The sequence below is a fragment of the Capsicum annuum genome, unplaced genomic scaffold (genome assembly GCF_002878395.1).
Source record: "Capsicum annuum cultivar UCD-10X-F1 unplaced genomic scaffold, UCD10Xv1.1 ctg5104, whole genome shotgun sequence".
Lineage (NCBI taxonomy): Eukaryota > Viridiplantae > Streptophyta > Magnoliopsida > Solanales > Solanaceae > Capsicum > Capsicum annuum.
In genome coordinates, this window is record NW_025858956.1 from 210007 (window position 1) to 230688 (window position 20682).

Sequence of the window (20682 nt, forward strand, 5' to 3'; positions counted from 1 at the left end):
CCCTTCTAAGCCTTCTATTTCACTTCTATATTCATCTGCTATTTTTTAGGAATAAAAAAGACAGATAGATGACAAATTTAACATTAAATATTAAAAATTAAATATTAAAAAATATTAAAATGAAAAAATTCAATTAAACAAAATTCTTATTAGTTATTAGTATTAAAACTAACAAAAGAAACCCTTGAATCACTAAATATATATATACCGGGGATGTCTCTTAGTAATGTCTAATGGCTACTAGTGTGATTTGGAATAGAGTAATTACAATCTTTTAGGTAAAAAATTAAAGAGCTCCATCTAATAACTTGTATGAATATACACTAGGTTGCACAAAAAAGTCGTTTTTGGATCAATCCAAAGCCCAAAAAGGTTTTTAAAAGGTTAAAGGGTCCGTTGAGTGCCTCAAGGCTATGTCATAATAGATCTGAACACTTGCCCCGGATCGACTTCTAAATCATAATTGCTCTAGTAAATAACTAAAGAAAATAGATAGAAGGGAGATAGAAAAATGAAAGAGAAACAAACTAATTATAGATATATCTCTCTATCTCTAAGGTTCACTAATTATTTGACTGTTGGCGGGTCTTTTTGAATGCATTGTCTGGAAAAAGGAGGACTCAATGATTATTCGTTCGCCAAAACCAGAAGTTAAAATTTTGGAAGATAGGGATCCCGTAAAAACTTCTTTCGAGGAATGGGCCAGACCAGGTCATTTCTCAAGAACAATAGCTAAAGGTCCTGATACTACCACTTGGATCTGGATCCTACATGTTGATGCTCACGATTTCGATTGCCATACCAGTGATTTGGAGAAGATCTCTCGAAAAATATTTAGTACACATTTCGGTCAACTCTCCATTATCTTTCTTTGTCTGAGCAACATGTATTTCCACGGTGCTCATTTTTCTAATTATGAAGCGTGGGTAAGTGATCCAACACACAATGGGCCTAGTACCCAGGTGGTTTGGCCAATACTGGGCTAAGAAATATTAAATGGTGACGTAGGCGGGGGTTTTCGAGGAATACAAATAACCTCTGGTTTTTTTTCAGATTTGGCGAGCATCTACAATAACTAGGGAATTACAACTCTATTGTACAGCAATTGGGGCATTGGTCTTTGCAGCGTTAATGCTTTTTGCTGGTTGGTTTCATTATCATAATTTGGAGCCAAAAATGGCTTGGTTTCAAGATATAGAATCTATACTGAATCACCATTTGGTAGGGCTACTAGACTTGGGTCTCGCTCTTGGGCGGGGCATCAAGTACACGTATCTTTACCGATTAACCAATTTCTAAACGCTGGAGTACATCCTAAAGAGATACCACTTCCTTATGAATTTATCTTGAATCAAGATCTTTTGGCTAAAGTTTATCCCAGTTTTGCCGAGGGAGCAACCCCATTTTTCACCTTGGATTGGTCAAAATATGCTGACTTTCTTACTTTTCGTGGATGATTAGATCCAGTAACTGGTGGTTTGTGGCCGACTGATATTGCCCATCACCATTTAGCAATTGCAATTCTTTTCCTGATAGCGGGTCACATGTATAAGACCAACTAGGGTATTGGTCATGGACTAAAAAATATTTTAGAAGCCCACAAAGCTCCATTTACAGGTCAGGACAATAAAGGCCTATATGAGATCCTAACAACGTTATGGCATGCTCAATTATCTCTTAACTTAGCTATGTTAGGCTCTTTAACCATTGTTGTAGCTCATCATATATATTTCATGCCCCCTTATCCATATCTAGCTACTGACTATGTTACACAACTGTCATTGTTCACACATCACATGTGGATTGGTGGATTTCTCATAGTTCGTTCTGCCGCGCATGCAGCCATTTTTATGGTAAGAGATTATGATCCAACTACTTTGTACAATGATCTATTAGATCGTGTCCTTAGGCATAGTGATGCAATCATATCCCATCTCAACTGGGCATGTATATTTCTAGGCTCTCACAGTTTTGGTTTGTATATTCATAATGATACCATGAGCTCTTTAGGGATTCCTGAAGATATGTTTTCAGATACCGCTATACAATTACAACCCGTTTTTGCTCAATGGATACAAAACACCCATGCTTTAGCACCTGGTGCAACAGCTCCTGGTGCAACAGCAAGCACCAGTTTAACTTGGGGGATGGTGATTCATTGGCAGTGGGTGGCAAGGTGTCTTTGTTGCCTATTTCATTAGGAACCGCTGATTTCTTGGTACATCACATTCATGCATTTATGATTCATGTGACGGTATTGATACTCTTGAAGGGTGTTCAATTTGCTCGCAGTTCTCCTTTTATACTGGATAAGGCAAATCTTGGTTTTTGTTTTCCTTATGATGGACCTGGAAGAGGGGGTACATGTCAAGTATCGGCCTGGGATCATGTCTTCTTAGGACTATTCTGGTTGTACAATTAAATTTCTATACTAATATTCCATTTCAGTTGGAAAATACAGTTAGATGTTTAGGGTAGTGTAAGTGATCAAGGGGTAGTAACTTATATCATGGGAGGAAACTTTGCGCAGAGTTCTATTGCTATTAATGGGTGGCTCGACGATTTCTTATGGGCACAGGCATCCCAGGTAATTTAGTCTTATGGTTTTTCATTATCTGCATATGGCCTTTTTTTCCTAGGCGTTAATTTTGTCTGGGCTTTTAGTTTAATGTTTCTATTCAGCAGACGTGGTTATTGGCAAGAACTTACTGAATCCATCGTTTGGGCTCATAATAATTAAAAGTTGCTCTTGCTACTCATCCAAGAGCCTTGAGCATTACACAAGGACGTGCTGTAGGAGTAACCCATTACCTTCTAGGTGGAATTGCCACAACATGGGCATTCTTCTTAGCAAGAATTATTGCAGTAGGATAATGGCTAGGAGGATTTGGAAAGCATTATGGCATTACGATTTCCAAGGTTTAGCCAAGGCTTAGATCAGTACCCCACTACTCATCGTATTTAGTTTGGTATTGTTATCGCACATGACTTTGAGAGTCATGATGATATTACTGAGGAATGTCTTTATCATAATATTTTTGCTTCTCACTTCGGTCAATTAGATATAATTTTTCTGTGGACTTTCGGAAATCTGTTCCATGTAGCTTAGCAAGGAAATTTTGAGTCGTGGATACAAGACCCTTTACATGTAAGACCTATTGCTCATGCAATTTGGGATCTTCATTTTGGTCAACCTGTCGTGGAAGCTTTTACTCGAGGGGGTGCTCTTGGCCCAGTGAATATGGCTTATTCTGGTGTTTATCAGTGGCGGTATACAATTAGTTTACACACTAATCAAGATCTTTATACTGGCACTCTTTTTCTATTATTTATTTCTGCCATATGCTTAATAGCAGGTTGGTTACACCTACAACCAAAATGGAAACCGAGAATTTTCTAGTTCAAAAATGCCAAATCTCATCTGAATCATCATTTGTCAGGACTTTTTGGCATAAGTTCCTTGGCTTGGATAGGGCATTTAGTCCATGTTGCTATTCCTATATCTAGAGGGTAGTACGTTCGGTGGAATAATTTCTTAGATATATTATCGCATCCCGAAGGGTTAGACCCACTTTTTATAGGTCAATGGAATCTTTATGCTCAAAACCCCGATTCAAGTAGTCATTTATTTGGTACCGCCCAAGGGGCAGGAACTGCCATTCTAACTCTTTTCGGGGGATTCCATCCACAAATGCAAAGTTTATGGTTGACTGATATTGCCTATCACCATTTAGCTATTGTATTTATTTTTCTCGTTGTTGGTCATATGTATAGAACAAATTTCGAGATTGGGCACAGTATAAAAGATATTTTAGATGCACATATTCCATTGGGGGGCGATTGGGGCGTGGACATAAGGGTGCTTATGACACAATCTACAATTTGCTTCATTCTCAATTATGCCTTGCTCTATCTTCTTTAGGGGTTATTACTTCTTTGGTAGCTCAACATATGTACTCCTTACCTGCTTATACTTTCATAGCACAGGACTTCACTACTCAAGCTGCATTATATACCCACCACCAATATATCATAGGATTCATCATGACAGGAGCTTTTGCTCATGGAGCTATATTTTTCATTAGAGATTACAATCCGGAGCAAAATGAAGATAATGTATTGACAAGAATGTTTGATCATAAATAAGCGATCATATCGCATTTAAGTTAGGCCAGCCTTTTTCTGGGGTTCCATACCCTGGGACTTTATGTTCATAACGATGTCATGCTTTGCCTTTGGCACTCCAGAGAAGCAAATCTTAATTGAACCTATATTTGCTCAATGGATACAATCCGCTCATGGTAAAACTTCATATGGGTTTGATTTACTTTTATTGTCAACGAGTGGCCCAGCATTTAATGTGGGTATAAGCATCTGGTTGCCGGGTTGGTTAAATGTTGTTAATGAAAATAGTAATTGATTATTATTAATAATAGGTCTTGGAGACTTTTTAGTTCATCATGCTATTGCTCTTGGTTTACATATAACTATATTGATCTTAGTAAAAGGTACTTTAGATGCACATGGTTCCAAGTTAATGCCAGATAAAAAGGATTTCGGTTATAGTTTTCCATGCGATGGCCCAGGACGAGGTGGTACTTGTGATATTTCGGCATGGGACGCATTTTATTTGGCATTTTTTTGGATGTTAAATACTATTAGATTGGTTAATTTTTATTGTCATTGGAAGCACATCACATTATGGCAGGGTAATGTTTCACAGTTTAATGAATCTTCCACTTATTTGATGGGCTGGTTAAGGGATTATTTATGGTTAAACTCTTCACAACTTATCAATGGATATAACCATTTTGGTATGAATAGTTTATCGGTTTGGGCATGGATGTTATTATTTGGACATCTTGTTTGGGCTACTAGATTTATGTTCTTAATTTTTGGGCGTGGATATTGGCAAGAATTGATTGAAACTTTAGCATGGGCTCATGAACGCACACCTTTGGCCAATTTGATTCGCTGGAGAGATAAACTAGTGGCCCTTTCCATTGTACAAGCAAGATTGGTTGGATTAGCTCACTTTTTTGTATGTTATATATTCACTTATGCATCTTTCTTGATTGCGTCTACGTCGGGAAAATTTGGTTAATTAATGTGTGTATCCGCGATAATCTCATTTCTTTCAACGGAGAGGGGGTCTACCTTCTTCTATTTCTATATCTAGGATTCGACTTTTACCATGGATACTAATAGGAATTCAACCATTATGGCAAAGAAAAGTTTGATTCAGAGGGAGAAGAAGAGGCAAAAATTGGAATAGAAATATCATTCGATTAGTCGATCCTCAAAAAAAGAAATACTCAAGGTTCCGTCGTTGAGTGACAAATGGGAAATTTATGGAAATTTACAATCCCTACCATGGAATAGTGAACCTACACACCTTTATCGACATTGTTTTTTGATCGGAAGGCCAAGAGCTAACTATCGAGATTTTGGACTATCTGGACACATACTTCGTGAAATGGTTCATGCATGTTTGTTGCCAGGAGCAACAAGATCAAGTTGGTAAGGATTAATGCTTCATTTCTATTTCTAAGGTCGATGATCATAGAAGCCCCATTACTATTCTGTATAAATGGGCTATTCTATTTGTACAGATAGGGTGGAGGGGCGCATTTTATCCTTGTTTATCTATTAGTTTTCAGTTCTTATCTACGGCGCGGGGTAGAGCAGTTTGGTAGCTCGCAAGGCTCATAACCTTGAGGTCACAAGTTCAAATCCTGTCTCCGCAACATCGTGTTTTTCCAAACTATTTTAGGGGTTTATATTCTCTTCGGAATGATTCCAATTATTTGTTTAATTGTATTCTTTTTATTCAAGAAGTATGACCCCCCCTCTAATTTTTGTGTTTTCTTTATTTGATTTGCATTTTCTTTTGTGACTTAGATTCAAATTTAACGTGTCTCACAACCGAGAAAAATTAGGGGGGAATTTTGGGTCTGCGACGAATAGGTTCAAGAGATGAGAGAATTAAGGATACCCACTAGAAAGACTAATCTAATCCGTAAGGATGTACAAGAAAATACAACATTTTTGTTACTTGACTAGTCATCAGGAGAAGTAAATACAACGGGTACGCTAATCAATAAGATTAATGAAGTAGCAATTAATGCAAAAACACCTAATTGGAAAGCAAGAGTCATACTTTTAATCCTCCAAGCTACCAACAAATGAACTATATACCATTAGATCCCTTTATCAGCCAAAAAATATGAATTGTGATAAAATATGTCATCGAAGGATTTTACTTGATCATGAATCCATTGATTCTATATGACTTATTACTACTCCCCTTTTCACACATTATTCATACATGGAGTGGGGCGGAGAGAGGAGAGAAATGGAATTTTATTTTTTATTTCACAAATAGGCATGCTAGATCATATATCTATATACTAATAGATAGATCGACTGGTGGGTTCGCACCTGAGATCTTTCTATAGATAGTGGGGGTATCCACCCCTATAGACATGTTCTATTCGTAGGAACAAAATAAAAATAGACTTTCGGAGAGATGGCTGAGTGGTTGATAGTCCCGGTCTTGAAAACCAGTATAGTTTTGAACAAAGAACTATCGAGGGTTCAAATCCCTCTCTCTCCTTTTTTGCTAATTGAATAGATTTTTTTTTAGTGGTTTTGCCCAATCTGCTATCCGAAAGAAAGAGGAATGCCTTGCTATCCCACCTAGCTAAGCCAGAAAAATAGATTCAATATAAATTAGATAAAATAAGTTGAAAAAAAAAAGAAAAAAGGAATACTTAAGCTGATTCCAAGATGTATGATTGAATCAAAGTGATTTGTACTTCATTCAAGCATTGGATCTCCTATCTCATCTCAATTAAGAGGGGTCATGAAAAGAACAGGTTCAAGGTCACGATCAATTCCTTTTTCCAATCCTACTGCAGCTCCACGAGCCTTACCGCATGCCACAAATGACCTACGAAGAAGAAGAATCCTAGAACAAAATGAGACGTAGCTAACCAACTTCTAGGAGAGACATAATTGATTGCATTGATCTCGGTAGCTACACCACCCATGGAATTTAAAGAACCTAAAGGAGCATGAGTCATATATTCCACGGAACGCCGTATCTGCCAAGGTTGTATGTCTTTTTTCAACCTACTCAAGTCTAACCCATTTGGACCCCTTAGAGGCTCTAACAATGGAGCACGCAGATCCCAAAAATGTATATTTTCTCCTCCAAAAATGACTTCTCCGGTTGGGGAGCGCATTAGATATTTACCTAAACCAGTAGGTCCTTGAGCGGATCCCATGTTAGCCCCAAGACGTTGGGCTCTAACTAGAAAAGTAAATGCTTGAGCTTGAGAAGCTTCTGGTCCAGTAGGTCTGTAAAATTCTCTAGGATAAGCAGCATTATTGAACTAGACAAAAAACAAGAAATTAAACCAAAGTCGCTAAAGCCCCTAAACTATAAGATAAATAAGCCTCTCCAGACCATACAAGTGCGCGTCGAGCCCATGCGAAGGGTTTAGTTAAGATATGCCAGATTCCACCAACTATAAAAATAGAACTTAACCATACATGTCCTCCGATTATATCTTCTAAATCCTCCACACTAACAATCCATCCTTCCCCTCCAAAAGGGGATTTTAGTAAATAACCAAATATGATACTCGGGCTAAGGGTAAAGTTTGTAATTTTTCTTACATCTCCCCCTCCCGGAGCCCAGGTATCATATACGCACCCAAAATAAAGAGCCTTGAATACTAGAAGAAAAGCACCTAGAGCTAACAAGATTAAGTGACTACCTAAAATTGTGGTCATTTTATTTCGATCTTTCTAGACATAACCAAAGAAGGGAAAAGATTCTTCAAGTGTCTCAAGTCCCAGAAGTGCATGATAAATTCTGCCAAAGCCCAATACTGCAGAAGAAATTAAATGAAGCACTCCAGATACAAACTATGGAAAGGTGTCTATAACTTCGCCCCCAGGTCCTACCCCCCAACCTAGAGTAGCTAAGTGGGGAAGTAAAATCAATCCTTGTTCATACAAAGGCTTCTCAGGTACAAAATGGGCTACTTCAAATAGGTTCATTGCTCCGGCCCAGAATACCATTAATCCAGCATAGGCTATATGAGCCCCTAGTAGTTTACCGAATAAATTGATAAGTCGGGCATTCCTGGCCCACCAAGCAAAACCAGTGGTTTCTTGGTCAGGACCAGCTAAGGCTAAAGTTCCATTAAAGAGCGTTTCCACGTGGTAGAACCTCCTCAGGGAATATAAGGTTTTCATGAGGCTGATCTTGAGCTACCATCCAAGCGTGAATACCTTCGTTTAAGAGAATATTTTTGGTGTAGAAAGTCTCAAATTCAGCATCTTCCGCTGCATGAATTTCCTGAGAAACGAAGTCATAGGCACGTAGGTTCAGGGCTGGACCGACTACTCCAAGAGAACTCATCGATAGACAGGTTACTGGTACAAATAACATAAAGAAATCTAACCAACGTTTATTGGGAAAAGCAACCCCAAAGATTTGGGACCAAAAGCGGTTAGCGGCGACCATTGAATAAGTTTCTTGGGCTTGAGTTGGGTTAAAAGCACAAAATGTATTTGCACCATCGCCGTCTTCAAATAAAGTATTTTCTACGGTAGCACCATGAATATCGCATAGCAAAACAGCGCCCAATACACCGACAACTCCCATCATATGAAAGGGGTTCAGGGTCCAATTATGAAACCCTTGAAAAAATAGGATGAATCAAAATATAGCTGCTACACAAAATCTAGGTGCAAAGAACCAACCAGACTGACTAGATAAATCAAAAATACAGAAACAAAAACAGCAATTGGAATAGAGAATGCGATTGCATTATAAGGTCTCAATTGAACAGATCGAGCAAGCTCGAATTGACGTAACATGAAACCTATTAGGCCAAAAGCTCCATGGAGAGCAACAAAAGTCCACATACCCCCCAATTGACACTAACGATTAAAATATCCTTGTGCTTCAGGACTCTATAGTAACACCAACGAATGTGCTAAACTATTAGCAGGAGTAGAAACCGCGACAATTAAGAAATTGCAGCCTTCCAAATAACAACTGGCCAATCCATGGGTATACTATGAAGTTACAAAGGTTGTAACTGTGAACCAACCCCTTAAAGCAAAATAGGCACAAGGAAAGAGCAATAGACCAGACCAGCCTACAAAAATGAAATGGTCCCTCCGTAACCATTCATCCATAATATCAAATAAATCACTTTCGTCTTTGGTAAACATACCAATGGCTATAGTCATAGCGATCCTCCTATTCAACTAATTCGACCATTTTCGAGCACCTCATATATTTTTCGGGGCGTCCGAAGATTCGATCATTTTTGTATGATTTCTCTTGCACTGCCCTTTCTAATGGGTTACGAAGATAAAAATCCTTTATTGATTAGCCAATGAACTAACCTAGGTAAATCCATGAACTCCATTGGATTATTCCTTCTGACTAAGCATATGAACCATGAATTATCTTATTAAGACAATTCAATCAATCCCTTGCTTTGAAAGAACTCTTCAAGGACCAAATGGTCCCTTTCGTTCATACTTCATATAAATAAATCTAAAACCATAGACTATATCTTTCCATGGATCGAAAGAAAAAAGAAAGTTCGAGCAAATATTTATTTTTAGATTTTTTTGACAGTTAGAAAAAGAGATAATCTACTATTTTTCCCTTTAGCAAATCTAAAATTCAATAAAATAAATTAAATAACTAGGAGACTGGAAATGAAAGTCTCTTTCTCGGATCTATTCTTCTTCATACTATTGGAAAAAAACAAAAATATTGGATGCAACGAAATTGAAATATTTGTTACGTAAAGCCACGATTTGATAGATCTACATCGAAATCTGCAATCTACTTAATATAGATATATAATCTAGATAGAAATTAATCTTTGATCTAGAATCAAAGAAAGATAATAAATGGCTCTTATGGTGTGACTTGGAAGAAAGGTTTATCTGTAGAGGAAAGGAATAACAATTTATTCCTATAATTTTTCCTATAGAAAATCTTGTAACAAGAAGATTTAATTGGAAATATCGACAAATTCTTGTGCAGTCCAAAACAAAAAAATGAAATAAAAAAAAATCAACTGCTCCAATTTCATCTCTATCGAATTTTAATATCAGAATAGCGAATATAGTCATGATTCATTAGGTCAGGTCCACTTCCTTTTTCTTTTGTTGATTTCTAACCTTTCAAATGGATTTGGTTGGTATAATGGAAAATAGGAATATTCGGTTGGTGATTCAAGAAGTGACTTTTCATTATTCAGAAATTCATAATAATGAAAATAGACTAAACAAATGTTGAACTTTATAACTAAGTATAATGATCATGTATTATCCAGTTAGTTACTTTTCTTATTACAAATCAAAATACAATTCTCCCCATAAATATGAATACTAGATTGGAGTTTTACAAAGCCCCTTATCGGATTTGAACCAATGACTTACGCCTTACCATGGCGTTACTCTACTACTGAGTTAAAAGGGTCTTTTTTATTTAATTCTGGAATTATTCACTATGTGGATAAAATTTCTATATGTACATATATTATAAACATAAGTATTTATGCATTAAATACGTGCAGTAGATACATAGTGTCTAGTGGCTCATGGATTTACCTAGGAAGTCTAGGAGAAAATTCAATGAAGTATTTGAAGACCGACTCAAATTGCTTTTTTTCATTTATTGAATTGATCCCACCAGAAAAAAATTCACTTAATTGATACATGTACATACACCTAGCAATTCAACATAAAATTTAAGATATTTCATCGACTCATGGAATGAAGAGATTCTACTTGTCTGTTGAACTAAATTCTTGGATAAAAAACAATTTTCTGCTTCATATTACTATATTTCTCATTTGTTAATTTCCTGTCTTGGTGGGAGGGAGATAAGGATATCTCGTCTTAACAATGAATCAAATGAAAGTGAAAGAAATGAAAATAAAATTCTAAATAATAAAATAATTAAAACTAAAATAATTGAAATAATTCAAAAAAAAATAGTACTACTAGATTTTAGATTTCTAATGGCGATTAGAATGAATAATTCATCAGAATGAAAAATAATTCTATTCAATTCTGAAAGGGGGAAAGATCCCTCAGATAGAATCATTCGATTATATTGACAATTTCAAAAAACTGATCATACTATGATCATAGTATGATGGTCGTTGGTCAAGTGGGCCCCCATCGTCTAGTGGTTTAGGACATCTCTCTTTCAAAGAGGCAGCGGGGATTTGAATTCCCCTGGGGGTAGGGTACTACGAAAGGAAGTTGATCTTGGATTACCAATAAGTCTAAAAATGATTCTTCTTGGGTCGATGCCCGAGTGTTTAATGGGGATGGACTGTAAATTCATTGGCAATATGTCTATGCTAGTTCAAATCCAGCTCGGCCCAATAATTCAACAATCCACCATAAGATGATATAACCCCTTTGTACTTTAGAAATACCCAATCCGGAGATAAAAAAGAATCAAATTTTCTGCTAGATCCCGTATTTCCCTGTTAAGAAAGAAGCTGCGGGTTCGAGCCCCATCAGTCCCGATGGATCCAATATGAATCTCTCCCTTTTTATGAAGGAGACCAGGGGAAGAATTTCATTTTCAAAGCAAAGGGGAAATCCTTATTTCTTTTTTCTTTCCTTTGGGTAATATGCGGTTGGATTAGTACAATTTTTGGTAGCATAATAGTCAGTATTCCAAGAAATGCTGGCTTTTTCGATTGACCCCGATGCATGTAATGGAATCGGTTACTATACCTTTTTGAGGCGCGCATACACAAAGGGAATTCTTTTCTTGTCCAATACAAAATTGAATATAAGAAAATACCTTCCAAAAAAAACAAAAAAAAATAATTTATTTTTCTAGATACGGATTTATGGAATCTCACTTACTAGTTTGAAGTTGAAAAATAGATTTCATGCAAATTGCACACTGAGCTTTTGGTATTGGTGTCCCGGGGCTAATAATCTATGAAGAAATGAGGGGGAAGGACAGATCAACCAAAGATTCTACTCCTCTTAGAAAGGGGAATGAATCATTTTTCCAATTTTTCATTTTGTTTTAAGGCCCCATCAATGAAACAACAAATTGAAAAATAGTAAATTTAATGAATATTCATTTTATACGGTCGGATCATTATCACACTTCTTTGTCTTCCAAGTCCAAAATACTTTCGTTCTAAAATCCTTTCTTTTTCCATTTAGCTTTTATTGTTTGTTTGGGTTTGTAACTATGTGACCACTGGAAGTGGAAGAGCTGTTTGATGAGACTTCATCAGATGATTGTACAAGAAGAAACTAGATAGATTAGAGAGAAAAAAAGAATAGATGATAAAAAATGATAAGTAAAGGAATTTTGGTTGGATTGGGTCAGTAATCCAAGTGTGGGGTGGTATGGATAAAAGAACTTCCTATGTTATACTATTCAATTCTGGCGATGAATTGATTTGATAGTTCAGATATTGTTATTCATGATATTGATCCGATTCAACATCATCGAGAGGTAATATTCATTCATTGAATTTATAGGCCAAAGATTTGTCATCACTATGGGATTAAATCCCGAGTTACTGCAAAGTAAAAAACCAATGAGATTATGGAAGTAAATATTCTTGCATTTATTGCTACTGCACTATTTATTCTAGTTCCTACCACTTTTCTACTTATCATTTACGTAAAGACAGTCAGTCAAAATGATTAATTATTAACTAATTTGAATGAAACTTGACTTCTGAGTTCTTAGCCAAAATTGCTAAAATAAAATGAAAAAGATTCCAATTTCATGTCTTAAATGAAATGAGTGGACTAGAATCGACAGTATTCTAGTAGATAGATAGTATAGTAGAAACATTCATCTATTTATTTCTACCATACTATTTATTAGTTAGATTGTAGCTGCTCCCTGGACTAAAATAAAGATAGAGGCGGCATTTGATATGGATCTATAGATCAATCCACAGTATAATCTTGATATATGTGAATATCAATTCCATATATGGGAGTGACATGGCATCCAATTCCATTTATTTGCTATATCTATTTGTTCTGATCAATCTGAATTACTCTTATGTCTTATAGTTTGAATTACTATATTTTTTATTTCCAATATGAATCTCGGTATCTATTAAAAGAATCAAATGAATGAAGAAAAAGCAATAAATATATGCATACTCAAAAAATCACGTAGTAATCTTTTTTTTAACATTCCCAATAAGTAATTGAGTAAACCATTGACAGTAGTTCCATGGGTATCGAAAAGGAAGAGTAAACCTCACTGATTTTTAACGCCTGAACCATGATATGAAATAAGTCGATAAAGTATAAATCCAATTTTAAAAATTTGAAAGTGGTAAATGCACAATATGTGACCCACCTGACAACCTTATTCTGCATAATATCTCATTAGACAACCATTATGTTTATATCCCTTCTTTCTCATACAACGTGCGTATACACTTAAAAAAAACTTCTTCTTTGAACAGTAAAGAAAAAAACAAATAAAAAAAGGGTCCTGTCCTCCTCAGTATCACCTAGTAAGAGGCCGTTGATTGGAAAAGACGGGTGATATTTTAGTAGGTAAATTAACATCCCAGGTCATGAAAGAATCATCGTATACCCTTAAATATACATTGTTACGAGCTATACTTGGTATTCAGGTAGCAACTTCAAAAGAAACTTGTCTAAAATTACCTATAGGTGGCAAGGGGCGGGTTATTGGTGTGAGGTGGATCCAGAAAAGGGGTGGTTCTAGTTATAATCCCAAAACAATTCATTTATATATTTCACAGAAACGTGAAATCAAAGTAGGCGATAAAGTAGCCAGAAGACACGGAAATAAGGGTATCATTTCCAAAATTTTGCCTAGACAAGATATGCCTTATTTACAAGATGGAAGATCCGTTGATATGGTCTTTAACCCATTAGGAGTACCTTTACGGATGAATGTAGGATAGATATTTGAATGTTCACTAGGGTTAGCAGGGAGTCTGCTAGATAGACATTATAGAATAACACCTTTTGATGAGAGCTATGAACAAGAAGCTTCACGAAAAGTAGTGTTTTCTAAACTATATAAAGCTAGTAAGCAAACATTGATTCCATGGGTATTTGAACCCAAATATCCAGGAAAAAGAAAATATTTGATGGAACGACGGGGAATCCTTTTGAACAACCCATTATAATAGGAAAGCCTTATATCTTGAAATTAATTCATCAAGTTGATGATAAAATCCATGGGCGTTCCAGTGGACATTATGCGCTTGCTACACAACAACTCCTTAGAGGAAAAGCCAAATAGGGGGGACAGCGGGTAGGAGAAATAGAGGTTTGGGCTCTAGAAGGGTTTGGGGTTGCTCATATTTTACAAGAGATGCTTTCTTATAAATCGGATCATATTAAAGCTCGCCAAGAAGTACTTGGTACTACGATCATTGGGGGAACAATACCGAATCCCGAAGATGCTCCAAAATCTTTATGATTGCTCGTTCGATAACTACAATCTTTAGCTCTGGAGCTGAATCATTTCCTTGTATCTGAGAAGAACTACCAGATTAATAGGAAGGAAGCTTAATCAGAATGAATAATAATTTTTCTTCTATGATCGATAAATTTAAACATCAACAGCGCCGAATTGGATCAGTTTCTCCTCAACAAATAAGTGCTTGGGCCCCAAAAATCCTGCCTAATGGAGAGATAGTTTGAGAGGTAACAAAACCTTATACTTTTAATTACAAAACTAATAAACCAAAAAGAGATGGATTATTTTGTGAAAGAATTTTTGGTCCGATAAAAAGCGAAATTTCTACTTGGGGAAATTATCGAGAAATCGGAGATGAAAAAGAAGACCCATAATTTTGTGAACAATGTGGAGTCGAATTTGTTGATTCTCGGATACAAAGGTATCAAATGGGATATATCAAACTCGCATGCCCAGTAACCCATGTATGGTATTTAAAACGTCTTCCTAGTTATATTGCGAATCTTTTAGATAAACCTCTTAAAGAATTAGAAGGCCTAGTATATTGCGATGTGTGATTTGATTGAAATTCTAATTTTACAGACTCGGAAGGAAAAACTGTCATCCCAGTCAATCCAATTGGGATGCCCTGGACCTGACATGTCACTTAGAAAGAGTAACATGAAGCTCAGAATTGGGGTATAGTCTATACCCCCAAATAAAGGGGAATTGATCTATTGTCGATTTCGTAACAAATAAAATAAAGAGGAATTTCTATTTATACCTCATAAAAAAAGATTTTTATTTTGTGGAATAAACCATTTCCTTTCTTTTCGTGGAAAGAAATTATGTTCAAGTAAGCAAATATGTCATGGTTCCAGGAGTCTATCTATTGCGTATAGACTTTAAAGGCGTGGTGGTCTAACCATTGAGGTGAAGTCGGGACCTAAAAGATCGAATAGAACAATATATAGATAAGTAAATCCCTTATGGGTTCCTAGGTATTCCTTTAATTTAATTATTAAGAGTTAAGTGATTTATCATTCAAAGGGAAGAAGACTACTCAAGAATTTTCTATTTTATTTGTTGGAATTGAATTTGAATAAAGAATTAATAGAAGACAGAATCACTAAAATCTTGTTTCATCCTCACTAGGAACTTGAGTAAGGAGTAGACCATTTTATTTTGGGATTTTATAGAGTTTTTAAACGATAACTCCTTTACTTATTTGGTCGACCTACTTGAGCCGGATGAAAGGAAACTTTCACGTCCGATTTTGAAGGGGGGGAGATCCTATAGAATCCTATCCCAATTTTTCTTTTGCTAGGCCTATAACTAAAAATCCCACTTTCTTATGATTACGAGGTTTATTCAAATATGAAATCCAATCTTGGAAATACAGCATCCTACTTTTTTTTACTACCCAGGGTTTTGATATATTTCGCAATCGATAAATCTCTACTGGTGCAGGTGATATTCGAGAACAATTAGACGATCTAGATTTATGAATTATTATAGAGAATTCATTGGTGGAATAGGAAGAATTGGGGGAAGAAGGGAACATAAGGAATGAATGGGAAGATCGAAAGGTTGGAAGAAGATAGGACATTTTGGTTAGACGTATGGAATTGGCTAAGCATTTTATTCGAACAAATATAGAGCCGGAATGGATGGTTTTATATCTATTACCAGTTCTTCCTCCTGAGTTGAGACCGTTTATTCAGATAGATGGGGGTAAAATAATGAGCTCAGATATTAATGAACTCTATAGAAGAGTTATCTATCGGAACAATACCCTTACCGATCTATTAACAACAAGTCAATCTACGCCAGGAGAAATAGTAATGTGTCAAGAGAATTTGTATAAGAAGCCGTGGATGCACTTCTTGATAATGGAATCTGGGGACAACCAATGAGGAACGGTCATAATAAAGTTTACAAGTTATTTTCTGATGTAATTGAAGGTAAAGAGGGAAGATTTCATGAGACTCTGCTTGGCAAACAGTTGATTATTCAGGACGTTCTGTCATTGTCATGGGTCGTTCACTTTTATTACATCGATGTGGATTGCCTTGTGAAATAGCAATAGAACTTTTCCAGACATTTGTAATTCGTGGTCTAATTAGACAATATCTTGCTTCGAATATAGGAGTTGCTAAGAGTAAAATTTGAGAAAAAGAGTCGATTGTATGGGAAATCCTTTAAGAAGTTATGCAGGGACATCCTGTATTGCTGAATAGAGCACCCACTATGCATAGATTAGGCATACAGGCATTCCAGCCCATTTTAGTGGAGGGGCGCGCTATTTGTTTACATCCATTAGTTTGCAAGGGATTCAATGCCGATTTTGATGGAGATCAAATGGCTATTCATGTACCTTTATCCTTGGAGGATCAAGTAGAGGCCCATTTACTTATGTTTTCTCATATGAATCTTTTGTCTCTAGCTATTGGGGATCTGATTTCCGTACCAACGTAAGATATGCTTATTGGACTCTATGTATTAACAAGTGGAAATCATCGAGGTATTTGTTTAAATAGATATAATCCATGTAATCGCAAAAACTATTAAAATAAAAATAAAGTGACAATAGTTTCTTTAAGTATACGAATGAACCCTTTTTTTTTGAATTCCTATGATGCAATTGGGGCTTATCGGCAGAAACAAATCAATTTAGATAGTCCTTTGTGGCTCCGGTGGCGACTATATCAACGCGTTATTGTTTCAAGAGAAACGCCCATCGAAGTTCACTATGAATCTTTAGGTACTTTTTATGAGATTTATGGACACTGTCTAATAGTAAGAAGTCTAAAAAAGCAAATCCTTTTTATATACATTTGAACCACTGTTGGTCATATTGCTCTTTTTCAAGAAATTGAAGAAGGTATACAGGGGTTTTGTTGAGCCTATTCATACGGTACCTAACGTAATTTATGATACCGTAGGACTTCGGGGTTCTCCGGTTCAGCTAGGTATATAGTTCCAAAATTTATATGCGAATCAAGATCGATAAAAGGAAGTTTTACAATCACCGACTCAAACCTATTGTTGAATCCTACTCAGTGGAATATGGAGGTACTTATGGCAGAACGGGCCAATCTGGTCTTTCATAATTAAGCGATAGACAGAACTGCCATGAAATGATTTATTAGTAGATTAATAGAGCACTTAAAAATGGCATATACATCACATATCCTGGATCAAGTAAAAACTCTGGGGTTCCAACAAGCTACTGCTACATCCATTTCATAAGGAATTGATGACCTTTTAACAATACCTTCTAAGGGATGGCTCGTTCAAGATGCTGAACAACATAGTTTGATTTTGGAAAAACACCATCATTATGGGAATGTACACACGGTAGAAAAATTACGTCAATCCATTGAAATATGGTATGCTACAAGTGAATATTTACGACAACAGATGAATCCAAATTTTATGATAACTAACCCTTTTAATCCAGTTCATATAATGTCTTTCTCAGGAGCTCGAGGAAATACATCTCAGGTACATCAATTAGTAGGTATGACAGGATTAATGTCGGATCCTCAAGGACAAATGATTTATTTACCTATTCAAAGTAATTTGTACAAAGGACTCTATTTAACAAAATACATCATTTCTTGCTACGGAGCCCGTAAAGGAGTTGTGGATACTGCTGAACAAACATCAGATGCTGGATATCTCACTCATAGACTTGTTGAAGTAGTTCAACACATTGTTGTCCATCGAACGGATTGTGGCACCGCCCGGGGTATTTCTATGAGTTCTCGAAATGGGATGATGCCAAAAAGTATTTTTAGTCAAACATCAATTGGTCGTATATTAGCAGATGATATATACATGGGTTCGCGATGTATTGCCACTAGAAATCAAGACATTGGCATTGTACTTGTAAATTGATTCATAACCTTCCGGGCATAAACAATCTCTATTCGAACTCCCTTTACTTGTAGGAGTACATCTTAGATTTTTCGATTAGGTTATGGCCGGAGTCCTACTCATGGCGACCTGGTTTAGTTGGGGAAAGCTATAGGTATTATTGCAGGTCAATCAATTGGAGAACTGTGTACTCAATTAACATTAAGAACTTTTCATACCGGAGGAGTATTCACGGGGGGTACTGTAGAACATGTGCGAGCCCCATCTAATGGAAAAATAAAATTCAATGAGGATTTGGTTCATCCAACATGTAAACGTCATGGGCATCCCACCTTTCTATGTTCTATAGACTTGTATGTAACTATTGAGAATGAAGATATTCTACATAATATGAATATTTCACCCAAAAGTTTGCTTTTAGTTAAAAACGATCAATATGTAGTATCAGAACAAGTAATTGCTGATATTCGCACAGGAATATCCACTTTGAATTTTAAAGAGAAGGTTCGAAAACATATTTATTCTAATTCCGATGGAGAAATGCAGTGGAGTACCGATGTCTATCATGCACCTGAATTTATATACGGTAATGTTCATCTATTACCAAAAACAAGTCATTTATGGATATTATTAGGAGGGCCGTGCAGGTCTAGTCTAGTCTACCTTTTGATCCACAAGGATCAGGATCAAATGAATGTGCATTCTCTTTCTGGTAAGTAAATATATATTTCTAACCTCTCAGTAACAATGATCAGGCGAGGCAGAAATTATTTAGTTCGGATTATTATGTTAAAAAAAGAAGACAGGATTCCTGATTATTCAGACCTTAATCAAATCATATGTACTAGTCACTATAATCTCACATATTCGCCTATTCTCTATGAGAATTCTGATTTATTGTCAAAAAGACGAAGAAATAAATTCATCATTCCACTACATTCGATTCAAGAACTCGAGAATCAACTAATGCCCTGTTCAGGTATCTCAATTGAAATCCTTGTAAATGGTATTTTCCATCAAAATAGTATTCTTGCTTATTTCGATGATCCTCGATACAGAAGAAAGAGTTTGGGAATTGTTAAATATTGGACTATAGAAACTCATTCAGTAATAAAAAAAGAGGATTTGATTGAGTATCTAGGAGTTAAGGAATTTTGGTCAAAATACCAAATGAAAGTAGATCGATTTTTTTCATTCCTGAAGAGGTGCATATCTTGCTCGGATCTTCTTCTATAATGGTATGGAACAAGAGTACCGTTGGGGTAGATACACAAATCACCTTAAATCTAAGAAGCCGAGTCGGTGGGTTGGTCTGGGTGGAGAGAAAAAACAAACGAATTGAACTTAAAATCTTTTCTGGAGATATCCATTTTCCCGGAGAGATAGATAAGATATCCAGACATACCGGCATTTTGATACCATCAGGAACAGGAAAAAGAAATTTCAAGGAATCCAAAAAGTTAAAAATTCGGTCTATGTCCAACGGATTACACCTAGTAAGAAAAGGTTTTTTGTTTTAGTTTGACTTGTCGTCACATATGAAATAATGGATGGTATAAATTTAGCAACCCTTTTTCCACCGGATCCATTGCAGGAAAGGGATAATTTGCAACTTTGAATTGTCAATTATATCCTTTATGGAAATGGCAAACCGATTCAACGAATTTTTGACACAAGTATTCAATTAGTTCGGACCTATTTAGTATTGAATTGGAACCAAGACAAAAAAAGTTCTTCTTGCAAAGAAGCCCATGCTTCTTTTGTTGAAATAAGCACAAATGGTTTGATTCGACATTTCCTAAGAATCAACTTAGTGAAATCCCCTATTTCGTATATCAGAAAAAGGAATGATCCGTCAGGGTCAGAATTGCTCTCTAATAATGGATAAGATTGTACCAATATCAACCCCTTTTCTTCCATTTATTCCTATTCCAATGCAAAAGTTCAACAATCTCTTATCCAACCTCAAGGAACTATTCATACATTGTTTAATAGAAATAAGGAATGTTAGTTGTTGATAATTTTGTCAGCAGCCAATTGTTCTCAAATGAAGCCATTCAAGGATGTAAAACATCACAGTGTGATAAAAGAATCAATTAAAAAAGATCCCCTAATTCCAATTAGGAATTCGTTGGGCCCTTTAGGAACATGCCTTCCAATTGAGAATTTTTATTCATCTTACCAATTAATAACTCATAATCAGATCTTAGTAACTAATTATTTGTAACTTGATAATTTAAACCAGACCTTTCAAGTGATTAAATTTAAATATTATTTAATGGATGAAAATGGAAAATTTT

General features: G+C 35.8%; 1 non-coding gene and 3 pseudogenes across 1 annotated transcript; 3 read left to right on the top strand and 1 right to left on the bottom strand.

Annotated features, from left to right (window-relative positions):
• Nucleotides 1-584: 584 nt before the first annotated feature.
• On the top strand, nt 585-2874 carry LOC124892842 (annotated as a pseudogene).
• Nucleotides 2875-2899: 25 nt separating this feature from the next.
• On the top strand, nt 2900-5104 carry LOC124892841 (annotated as a pseudogene).
• A 569-nt stretch (nt 5105-5673) lies between these two features.
• On the top strand, nt 5674-5747 carry TRNAM-CAU. Its single transcript has one exon. It is a non-coding gene; the product is annotated as a tRNA-Met (tRNA).
• A 997-nt stretch (nt 5748-6744) lies between these two features.
• Nucleotides 6745-8680, bottom strand: LOC107852383 (annotated as a pseudogene).
• Between the last annotated feature and the right edge of the window lie 12002 nt (nt 8681-20682).